Here is a 12,124-nt window from a genome sequence, read left to right on the forward strand (position 1 = left end):
GGTTAGACTGTTGGCCTAGGATCTGGGAGAGATTAGGATTCAGATCCACAGCCAGCCAGAAAGCTCACTGGGTGACCTTGGGCGAGTCACTCACTCTCAGCTTAACCTGCCTCACAGGGTTGTTGTGAAGGTAAAACCAGAAAGAAGAAGAAACATGAACACCAACTTGAGCCTCTGGGAGGAAAAGGTGGGATATAAATGTAATAAAGTAATAAAGAAACAAACAAGGAAGCAAACTTATCCCCAGTGCCCCCTACCCTATATAAAGTAGTAGTCAGTGGTTTGCTGATGAATAGCTGATGAATTGCTGATGAATAGCTGATGAATAGCAATCTTGTTTCAGCTTCCAGATTTTTGTGTGTGTTTTTTTTGAGTTTTTTAAAGTGTAAATTACTGATGACATGTCATTTCTTTTTTTTTTTTTAATATTTATTAAGAATTTTTATAAGAGAAAAGCATAAATAACAAACAACATTGCTTATATCATACACAAAATCTCATAACTTGTTTGGACTTCCTCACGTCTCCTGCTCCCACTTACATTGTTAAAAAGTTTTTTCAAGCAAATTATCATCTTGTTTACAATCTTATATCCACTCGTTTAAATATAATCTGATAGTTCTCCCAAAGGATTTGTCTTTTCCTTAATCTCACTTATCATCTAATTTCAATCTAGTTTAGTGGTGGCCAATTATTTATGATCAAGCATCCTTCTTAACATTCAATCAAATTACAATATTTTTGTAAATAAGTTTTAAATTTCTTCCAGTCTTCTTCCATCCTTTCTTCTCCCAGGTCTCGGATTCTGCCGGTCATCTCTGCCAGTTGCATATAGTCTATCAGCTGCATCTGCCATTCTTCCAGTGTGGGTAGATCTTGAGTCTTCCAATTCTTTGCAATGAGTATCCTTGCTGCTGTTGTTGCATACATAAAAAATGTTCGGTCCTTCTTTAACACCCTCTGGCCGACAATACCCAAGAGGAAGGCCTCTGGTTTCTTGGTGAAGGTATACTTAAATACCTTTTTCAGCTCATTATATATCATTTCCCAGAAGGCCTTCACTTTAGGGCAGGTCCACCAGAGGTGAAAGAATGTTCCTTCATTTTCCTTACATTTCCAACATTTATTATCAGACGAATGGTATATTTTGGCAAGTTTAACTGGGGTCATGTACCATCTATATATCATTTTCATTACATTTTCCTTCAAAGCATTACATGCAGTGAAGTTCAGCCCAGTGGTCCACAACCTTTCCCAGTCCTCAAACATGATGTTATGCCCAATATCCTGTGCCCACTTTATCATAGCAGATTTAACCAGTTCGTCTTGTGTATTCCATTTTAACAGCAAGTTATACATTCTTGATAGTACCTTAGTCTTTGGTTCTAACAGTTCTGTCTCCAACTTCGATTTCTCCACCTGGAACCCTAGTTTTTTGTCATTTTTAAAAACTTCTTTAGTCTGGGCGTAATGTAACCAGTCTCGCACTTTACCCTCCATTTTCTCCAAACTCTGCAATTTCCAATTGTCACCGTCTTTTTCTAATATTTCCCAATATTTTGGCCATTAGGCCTCCATATTGGGTCTTTTTCGGGCCTTGGCTTCCAGAGGAGACAGCCACCTCGGGGTTTTGTTTTCCAATAAGTCTTTGTATTTTGTCCAGACATTAAATACTGCTTTCCTGACAATATGGTTCTTAAAGGCCTTATTGATCTTAACTTTATCATACCATAAATATGCATGCCAGCCAAAAGCATTGTTAAAACCTTCCAAATCCAACACATCAGTGTCTTCAAGAAGTAGCCAGTCTTTTAGCCAGCAGAAAGCTGCGGCTTCATAGTACAGTTTTAAGTCTGGCAGGGCGAAGCCCCCTCTTTCTTTCGCATCAGTTAATATCTTAAACTTAATTCTGGGCTTTTTGCCCTGCCAGACAAATTTAGAAATATCTCTCTGCCACTTTCGGAAACACTCTGTCTTGTCCACAATTTGCAATGTTTGAAACAAAAACAACATCTTTGGCAATACATTCATCTTAATAGCAGCAATTCGGCCTAACAAAGAAAGCTTCAATTTTGACCAACTGTCCAAGTCTCTCTTGATTTCAGACCAACATTTTTCATAATTATCCTTAAATAGACTCAGATTTTTTGCTGTTATGTTTACCCCTAGGTACTTTACTTTTTTAACCACAGTTAGTTCTGTTTCTCTCTGAAACCGTTCTGACTCTGTATCTGTCAAGTTTTTCCCCAACACCTTGGTTTTCTGTTTATTTAGTTTGAATCCCGCCACCCGACCAAAATCTTGAATCAGTTGTAATACTCTTTTTGTACTAGATTCTGGCTCCTGCAAAGTCAAGACTAGGTCATCTGCAAAAGCTTTGAGTTTATATTGTTTCGCTCCGACCTGAATCCCTTGCACCAACCGGTCCCCTCTAATCCTATTCAAGAGCACCTCCAGAACCGAAATAAATAACAGAGGGGAAATCGGGCAGCCTTGTCGTGTACCTTTTTCAATTTTAAACTCTTCTGTAACCACATTGTTAACTATCAATTTTGCCTTCTGTTCTGAGTATATTGCATCAATCCCATTCTCAAAACCCCGTCCCACTCCCATTTCTTTTAAATTTCCCTTCATAAATTTCCAAGAGATATTATCAAAAGCCTTCTCCGCATCTATAAAAATTAACACTGCTTTTGTATTTATGTTTGTCTGCAAAAGTTCCAAAATGTCAATAATGTTCCTTGTATTAGCAAACATATGTCTACCTGGGAGAAAGCCTGCCTGATCTTTATGAATTACTTCATTTAAGACTCTTTTAAGTCTGCTTGCCAAAATATCTGCGAATATTTTATAATCCACATTTAAAAGGGAGATGGGACGGTAGTTCTTGAGTTGTGTCTTCTCAATTTCCGATTTTGGTATCAATGTGATGAAAGCTTCCTTCCACGATTCCGGCGCCTTCTTTCCCTCCATAATTTCATTACTGACCTCCATACAACGATGACATGTCATTTCTATAAGATTTGTTTCAAATCATGTACTTTAATTGATAGTTTTTCGGGGGGCAACAAGCTGCATATTTTGTAAGCCAATTTCAGTGAAGTATGGTACAGAAATATGGTTTCTGTACAGAATACCGAAGTATGGTTCAGAAATATGGTACAGAAATGTCTCACATGCACAAACGCTGACAGCGTGTATATGTGTGTGCTTACCTAGAGTATATATGCACACACACACTCATCCAATGTGTATAATGTGCTAATGTGTATGTATATATGTATATTTACACACATCCTATATCTTTCTCACACCGAAAGTTTTTCTCCCAAGCTAGTGAGAACGTAGCGCATTGGTTTTCCCGCTAGGAAATAATGAATTCTCATTTAAAGGAGTGAATTAAACCATAAATACATAGAAGTGGGGGGGGGCTATGGAACCCCCTCTCACAGGAGGAATTGATGGTTGCCAACTTGGATGGCTTCAAAAGAGGATTCTCCAAATTCATGGAGGAAATGGCTATCAATGGCTACTAGCCACAATGGCTGTACTCTGCCTCCACAATTGGAGGCAGTAATGCTTCTGAACCAGTTGCATGGTATCTTGTGTTTGAGTTTCCAATAAGCATTTTTTTGGTCCCTGTGAGAACAGGATGCTGAACTAGATGGTCCATTGGCTTGATCCGAGAGGCTCATCTTATTTTATCACCTTCTTATGTTACAACTCTACAATTCTATCATTCTATCAATGGGTCCCTCTGAAGGGTCTGGGTGAGCTTTGGGTCCTCAATCTTTCCTGACAGTGGCTTCTCCTCCCCTGCTCATAAGAAGAGCCTGCTGGATTAGACCAATGGCCCATCTAGTCCCATCCTGTTCTCACAGTGGCCAACCAGATATCTCAATGGGACTCCCACAAGCAGGACTCTAGTATACCCTTCCCTTCCATGGTTTCCAGCATTCAGAGGCATTGCAGAGCGTAGTGCTTGTGGCTAGTAGTAAAATCCAGATTGGTGGCCACCACTGCCTCCTGTGGGAGTGAGTTCCACAGTTTAACTATGCACTGCATCAAAAAGAACTATCTGAAATACCCTAAATCTATATCTGAGAAGAGATGAGTAGGGAGCTGAACTGTGCGAGAACATGATACATCTCTAATTTGAAGAAATGACCCCCACCCAACCAGAGAAATTTAGCTTGGCACATCTGTCCTGTCATGTAAATACTGGAGGATTTGATCTGAATACCAGTTGCAAAGTCTGCTCCTGCCACTTAGCCGGCCATACAACACAGGCAATTAGCTAACAGCGTCTCAGTAAATATTTCATACTTTATAGCAAAAGGCTGTTTAATTTTTCATTCTTTTAAACCAGCTTATAAATGTTTTATGGTAAGGATCCCTCCCTTTAATTTTTTTGGGGGGCGAGCTGAATGGACATTGGCATGTGAAGATCCCTACTAAACAGGGGTGCCAACTTGAATATTGAGGGGGGAGGTATGCTCCGCTGTGCATAATCAAACACAAGATGCTGTTCACATATACCTTTTGAACGGCAATGCCCATAAACTTTTTTTGGGGGGGCAGCTCCCTCAACTATTTTAGGGGGGGCAAAGGGACCTTGGTCCCTAAAGGTTTGCTTCTATGCTAGTAAATCAGATGTAGGTATCTGTCCAAACCGCTGTCCTCTATGTGTGCCTGCTGCAACTTTCTCTGGTGGATAATGGGCAGGTGTGTTTAGCAGATCTGCCAGCCAGGTGGGGTGCATGTTGCTGTGTGCTGCCTGCTAAGATCTCATAGAATCAAAGGACTGTAGAGTTGGAAGGGGTCCCCAAGAGTCATCTAGTCAAACCCACTGCAATGCAACAGCTGCTGCTTCCTGCACAACATCCTTTTACTTCCAGGCTTATTTTATTTCTGTAACTGTTCAAAACATTTTCATGAATCATAGCTCAATAACCCCTGACATTCAACTTCTGGTTAAAAAACTTCTAAGGAAGGAGAGCCCCCTATTTTAAAAAACCTCCAGTGAGTCAACTTTCTGACAGCAAGAGCTGTCCAAGAGTCAAAGGGCATACCTAGGGTCCCTTACACCCTTGGCCAGGAGCTATACTGGCAACCCTCCCACCCCCCAAAAAAAACTTGCTGTGACAGTGGCAGTGTAGTGCCACACAGACATGTATGTCATATACAGAAGAAATGAAAAGCAATGCAAAGAAAGAGGCCCTCTTTTACTGCTAGAGCTGTTTCACTTTTGAGAAGCAATATCGCCATTAAGTAAAGGTAAAGGGACCCCTGACCATTAGGTCCAGTCGCAGACAACTCTGGTGTTGTGGTGCTCATCTTGCTTTATTGGCCAAGGGAGCCAGCGTACAGCTTCCGGGTCATGTGGCCAGCATGACTAAGCCACTTCTGGCGAACCAGAGCAGTGCATGGAAACGCTGTTTACCTTCCCACTGGAGCGGTACCTATTTATCTACTTGCACTTTTGACGTGCTTTCGAACTGCTAGGTTGGCAGGAGCAGGGACCGAACAACGGGAGTTCACCCCATCGCGGGGATTTGAACCGCTGACTTTCCGATCAGCAAGCCCTAGGCTTAGACCACAGCGCCACCCACGTCCATTAATATCGCCATTAGAAACCCCTTAAATGATCAGCCAGCACAGGAATCAGCAGCCGAAACCCCACAAGTAAAACTTGCAAATCTCAACAGGTTTCACACTGAGAGACTGTTTGAAACACCCAAGAAGATACCATCATTTGTCATCTGAAAAGTTAGTGATTTAAGGGGTACAAATCAGCCAGATCCTCCCTCCTGCACCCCCACAAAAGGGAAGCAATACTGAAGGACTGAGCTTGCTGCGCGAAAGGGCTTTGCGGGATCCAACCACAATGGAAAGTATCTGGTTCCCTCTTCAGCACATCAAAAGGTTTCCTGGGGAGCAGGGCTGAAAGGGAAGGTCAGAAGATGAACAGCTGACAAGAGCTTCCTTTTGCTTTTGTGGTCAGTCAGGAGCAGTGGGCAAGAGCCAGGATGCTGCCCTCTTGGCTATCTCTCCAGCAGCCTGCTGCCCTCACCGCCAATTACCTATGGGTGGCTACAGAACATGCCACGCAGGAGTTGGCAGCCCAGTGCCCCCTGGGGCTGCACACTTGGTAGGGGCCAACCTTACCAACCCCCCCAGGTACACCTCTGCCAAGAGTGGAATAGATTCCCTCAGAAGGTGGTGGGCTCTGCTGCACTGCAAGGGGTTGGCTTACATAATTCTCAGGTCTCTTCCAACTCTATGATTTGGCAATTCTGTGATTCTCCTTCACCCAATATAATAACAAAAAAAATGGAGAGAAAACAGACCCATGGCTGGAGATCTGGCATGTTGGGTCAAACCAAAATTCAGCTTTTGCTTCTGTCCTGAAAATCATTACGAAGGGATTCAATTTTTTTAAAAGCAGTTGAAATTTATTGATGCCTTTTTTTCTGCATTTTCCAAAACAGGAACAGAGAGCATATCTACCCCTTCCCTCCACTGCCCCACTTACAACCATACCAAAAACAGCATATCTACATATCTGTACCATATGACTTCCCTTCCAACCTTTTCCTGGTTCCTTTGCTTTTCTACTACTCTGTGTAATCCACATCTCTTTAATCATCCAATTTGTTATCTATTGAGTACTCTATCTGTTTCAGCTCTGCTGGATTTACACGAGACCTGCTTTATTGATGCCTCTTAAGGTAGGACAATTAAGTGTTGACATGCCAAATAGAGTAATTATTTTTTTAAAAAAAATAAATCCCAGGTTTCCTTCCTAAGACCTAACTAAATTCCTGCATTAACTGAGAGGTGAGATCATAACCAACTTCAAATCAGATATTTGAAGGGCCATCAGGTGGAAGATGGAGCAAGCTTGCTTTCTGATGCTCCAGAGAAGAGTACCAGAACTGATGGATTCAAATTGAGATTCCAACTAAACATTAGGAAGAACTTCCTGATGGTAAGAGCTATTCAACAATGGAACGGGCTCCTTTGGAAGATGGGAGGTTTCCTTCAATGGAGGTTTTGAAAGAGAGGTTGGGTGGACATCTGGCAGGGATTTTTTAGCTGTGACTCCTGCATTGCAAATGGGTTGGACTAAATGACTCTTGGTGGCCTCTTTCATCTCTACAATTTGCTGATTCCAGAGCCATCCATTACTGAGAATGCTGTGTGTGCGTGCAGACTGAATTAGAAATTAGAATCTAAATACAAACATTCGCAAACAAATCCCCCTTTCATTCCAGAGCTCTATTCACATAAGTTAAAAGTGTTCTATTAATGAATTGTATAATAACATCTGAGTGCCGAGGCTGTTGCCTCAATCTGCCCATTTATTCTCTCCTGGTATCAAATTCCACTGACGTCTCACCCTCCTCCACATGTCCAGCTTCCAAGAGAGTGCTATCTTCATTAGCAGAGAGAAACTGATATCGTCCATTAACTGACCCCCTTCCTCTGCAGTGACCCCCTCTTAACAAATTTGCACGCCCCGGGGGAATGTGACACTCTGTGCCCAGGCCCACATGGAAGTCGTCTATCATGACAAACAGGTGCTGCCTGTGTATATATATATATATATATGTGTGTGTGTGTGTGTGTGTGTATTCTTTTTGCAGGGGGAGAACCAGGATCCATATGCAGTATTAGTGGAAGATCGTTTTCTACCTGAAGACTGTGGGAGGAAAAATATATGAATCCCTGTGGACCCATGTGTGTGGGCGAACAACAAAAGAATTTGCTGGGTGCCTGGATTCGAAATGCAGGACTTGTACACAAGAGCGTTCCAGTAGCAGAGTATTACACTCACAAAAATAAGCAGCACAGTGAATATAGGTTGTCAAATCTTTCTTATCCCATTTACAATGCACCTTTCTTTCTACCCCATTTGCAAGGAACAGACCACAAACTGCAAAGTAAGTTAGAAATGCTTTACTTACAGATTCATAGGTTTGATAAATGTGTTGTTCCATGCAGCTGCAAAGAGAAACACAGGCAGAATATTTTTGGGTAGAAAATACTGTATATAGTTCCAAACACATGCTGTAAACTCAAGAGCAAGCAGAGAAAGAGGAAGTTGAAAAGCTTCACTTCCTTGGGAGCATGACCTGAGTCTGTCTAGCAATAAAACTCTGTGGTCCTTAACCATTTCATGCAGTCATGCACAGTTATGCAATCTCCCACAAAATTGAGAGGGGTGCTAATTTCAGGACTTTAAGAGCCTGAAAGATAATTGAAAGAAGGATGTCATTGAATTATAGATGGCAGGGAAAGACGATGGCTTTGGAGAAGAGTTGGGGCAAGGGGAGTGAATATTTTGACGGGAGAGATTAAGGGTCCAGGCATGTGTGCTTGTGCTTCCAAAAACTTAGAAGAGGGTGGTTCCAGAAAGCAAATATTCATAAACAGAATCAAAACTTAGAAAATTAATTTCAATAGGGATGAATGAAAGGTTCCTGCTTAGGCAGGAATAACTAGATACAGAAATATAGAATTGGGGGGAGGGCATGTGGTTTGACAGAAGTCCATGCAAAAAGGATTGAGATGTCTTAGGAGCCCGCAAGCTTAACATATGTCCACAGTATGATGCAGCAGCACAAACAGCTAATGCAGTTCTAGGCTGCATCAAATGCCTAGATCAAGAGAAGTGACAGTACCACTCTATTCTGCCTTGGTCAGACCCCACCTGGAGTCCTGTGTCCAGTTCTGGGACTAGGGGTCGGAAAACCAAGCCTTGTGAGGAATGGCTGAGGGAGTTGGGCATATTTAGCCAGGAGATGAGACTGAGAGGAGATACGGTAGCTGTCTTCAGATATATAAAGAGCTATCCCATGGAAGATGGAGCAAGCTTGAAACTTCAAGTTACAAAAAAGGAGATTCCAACTAAACATCAGGAAGAACTTTCTGACACTAAGAGCTGTTTGCAGTGGGACAGACTCCCTGGGAAGCTATTAGAATCTCCTTCCTTGAAGTTTTTTAAGAGAGGTTGGGTGGCCAGGGAACCCTTTAGCTCTGATTCCTGCAGTGCAGGAGGCTGTAGCAAATGACCCTTCGTGGTTCGTTGTGACTCTACAGTTATATGATTCTATTGTGATTGTGTTTCTGCAGGACATGTTTGCAATATACAAACTCCCCCTTACACACACACACACATTCAAGCAGCTTGAAAAATTAACCTATTAAATACAACTCTGGGGAGTACAAAGATCTGAAGACCTGTTAAAAAAAATGAAAAGGGTCTTTTGTTCAGCTGCCTTCTGCCCTGCTGTTGCATTTGAATAAAATTGTAGCAGGCAAGAAGGGAGACTCAACAAAGGAGGAAAAGGTTTCTCATGAACAATGAAATGAAAGCAGTCTAAAATTCTACAGTATTTTAGCATTCTGGGACTGTCATGTATTCTAGGATTCAACTGGAGATTAAGGGGCTGGCTGGGAAGAATTTCCCACAAGACCTGTGGAGGGAGGGAGGGAATGGGCAAGCATTGGAAGGCCTTGCAGGGCGCAAGTGTCACCCGGGAGTAACATGTGCTGGGCTGGTGGTAGCTGGAGATTCACAAAACACTGCCAGCTCAAAAATTCTGAAACCATTACCATAATCTGAACTTCAAACCCGTTTCAGACAATGTATTGGTAAATTGCTTGTCCTTAATCTGAAGAAACTGGTGTGGCTGCAGAAGGATCTTACAGATGAGCTGAGATTTAAGAAGGCCATGTATAACAAATGGAAGAAAAGTGAAATCAAGAAGGAAGAGTATACACCAGGAACCAACAGCTGCATGCTGAAGGTCATGAAGGGCCAAGCTCAGAAATAGTTCAGGATTGCAAGAGAGAATAATAATAATAATAATAATAATAATAATAATAATAATAATAATAAGTTTCTTTAGTGGGGTGGGAGAGCTGGGAAAAAATCACATCTAGAAACCAATGTGCCCCTTTGGTTTTAGATAGTACATGGGTAGACGAGTCTAAAAAGGCCAGAACACAAATTTTCACAGCCCTCTAGCACCTATGGTGGCTCATTTACGAGAAGTAATGTATTTAGTATTAACTCTGAAAGTGTTAACTCTGACCAATTTTAGCCTCCTAGAGCAAAATATACATTGGGATTACCCCCCACCCCAATCATAGAACCACAGAAACATGGAATTGTAGAACTGGAAGGGACCCAAAGGGCATCTAGTCCCCTCCCCACTCTAGATATGACCATAAAACCTTTATCCGGCCCCCTCCATTTGATTTAACAGCATCAAACATGAAAGAAAAGAAAATGCTCAGAGTGTACTTCACGTTTCAGAGACAGAAACATCCCTCCCACTGTATAGAGGTCTCATGATTCACACTGTCATTAAAGAAAAATATATATAGATAAACTGTCTCATCTGGGCCTGAGTGTTACATATAATTGAGTGCAAGAAGTATCAGCCACAGTAAGAAATGTACTGTGTAAACAATACATGGAAAATGATGTGTGCCTGCCCAAAATGTGTTCCATAATAAAAATAATTCTGCAGACAGGGTCATAGAATTGAAGGGACCCTGAGGATCATCAGGTCCAGCCCATTTGCAATGCAGAAATATGCAGCTGTCTCATACAGGGATTGAACCTGCAAACTTGGCTTTATCAGCACTATGCAGCAGTGCACAGTGGGCACATATGTGCCAGCTGTAAAACACATACACACACATAGAGGGAGAAAGTGCTGAGCTCAGGGCGACAGGGACCATGTGCCCCTTATCACAGCACCAGGGTGACCCCACAACTAGGTCCCTACCCGGTCACCCCCGCCCTCCACCAGCCCAGGAGGCAGAGCCAGCTCCGCGCGCTTGCCATTGGCCGCTCCCTAGTCCTCCCCTCCGCCCGGCAGTGCTCGGATACTGTCCTGGCACCTTCCAAGCACAAGGTTGGAAGTCAGGGGGAGCATCCCTGGGTAGGGAGTGCGAGCCCCGCACCAACCGCCGGAAGGCAAGGGAAGGCCTAGGAGAAGGCAGCCGCAGCAGATTCTGGGGCTGCCGGTTCAGCGCCCTGGGCTGGGGGAAGCAGGAGGCTGGGAGGGCCAAGCCCCCGAGGGGAAGGGGCCGAGGCAAGCCGGTCAATGAAGTCATGGCGGAGGAGCTGCCCGGACTCAGGCCTGCCCTGCAGGCAGACATCACGGAGCAGCTCAGACACAGCCGCTGGGCTTTTGCCTCCCGTTCTCAACCCCCTGCCAGGGTCTGGAAGAGCAGAGGGGCAGCTGCAGTAGCAGGAGACACAGCCTGAGGGGGCGTGCAGCTTAGGATATATACAGTGGCACACCATTACTGATCAGGAGGAACCCCTGCTTACCAGAGTCTGGCTGCTGTCCAATCACCTGGCGCGCCGGCGGCTGGAAAAGTGGGGAGGCGGGGACGTCGAAGCTCAACGATTTGTTGCTGCTTCTGCTTCTGGCAGTCGTTAACTGGGGAGGGGGTGATGCTGGATGTTGGGACTCCTGCTGCCACTAGCGACGCTCCTTTGGTACTTAGCTAGGGCCGCCAAAAAAAAGGTCTCAAGGACTGCCTGCCGCCCGCGGGCCATATGTTGGACCACCCAGATCTAACGGGATTTGCATTCTGAGCTAATAATGTGGCAACTCCTTTTGCAACAAATCCAGGCAAAGGTCGGCCAGATGCCCGTCCAATTCCTGAGGTCTGCTCACTGGCTGCATTACCATTCCGGGGCTCCCATGGTTTTAATGTTTCATTTGCATCTCGCTCACATCTCATCACTGTTCTGGGAAATCTAAAATGCATCTTTAAAAACCGAGTTACAATAATTTTTGCATATTAGATACCATCATTGGCATATTAAAAACAGTTCTGCATGGAAAACAGTTGGAAGGCAATCTCTCTGGGACCATGCTAGAGTGCATTGAGCAGGCAATGGGAAGGAAATGGTGAGGCTCCCAATTATGGAAACAACCAGAGTGGGCAATTTTTTGGGTCTTCCCAATGAAAAAGCATCCATCTCAAAGCATACAGCAAATTTTTATAGGATAGGCTGAAGCAATGAAAGTCTAATGTCCAGATTAAGGGAAGAGATACAAATAAAACAGCAAAACAATTAAGAATATTA

At 43.4% G+C, this 12,124-nt stretch overlaps 1 long non-coding RNA gene across 1 annotated transcript; it reads right to left on the minus strand.

Moving 5' to 3' along the window:
* Window positions 1–5,842: 5,842 nt before the first annotated feature.
* LOC310836163 lies at window positions 5,843–11,920 on the minus strand. Its single transcript, XR_014559896.1, has 3 exons — window positions 11,357–11,920; window positions 7,971–8,007; window positions 5,843–5,943 (listed from the first exon to the last, which is right to left on the minus strand). It is a non-coding gene; the product is annotated as an uncharacterized lncRNA (long non-coding RNA).
* Between the last annotated feature and the right edge of the window lie 204 nt (window positions 11,921–12,124).

Source organism: Podarcis gaigeae, assembly GCF_964106915.1.
Source record: "Podarcis gaigeae genome assembly, chromosome: Z".
NCBI lineage: Eukaryota > Metazoa > Chordata > Lepidosauria > Squamata > Lacertidae > Podarcis > Podarcis gaigeae.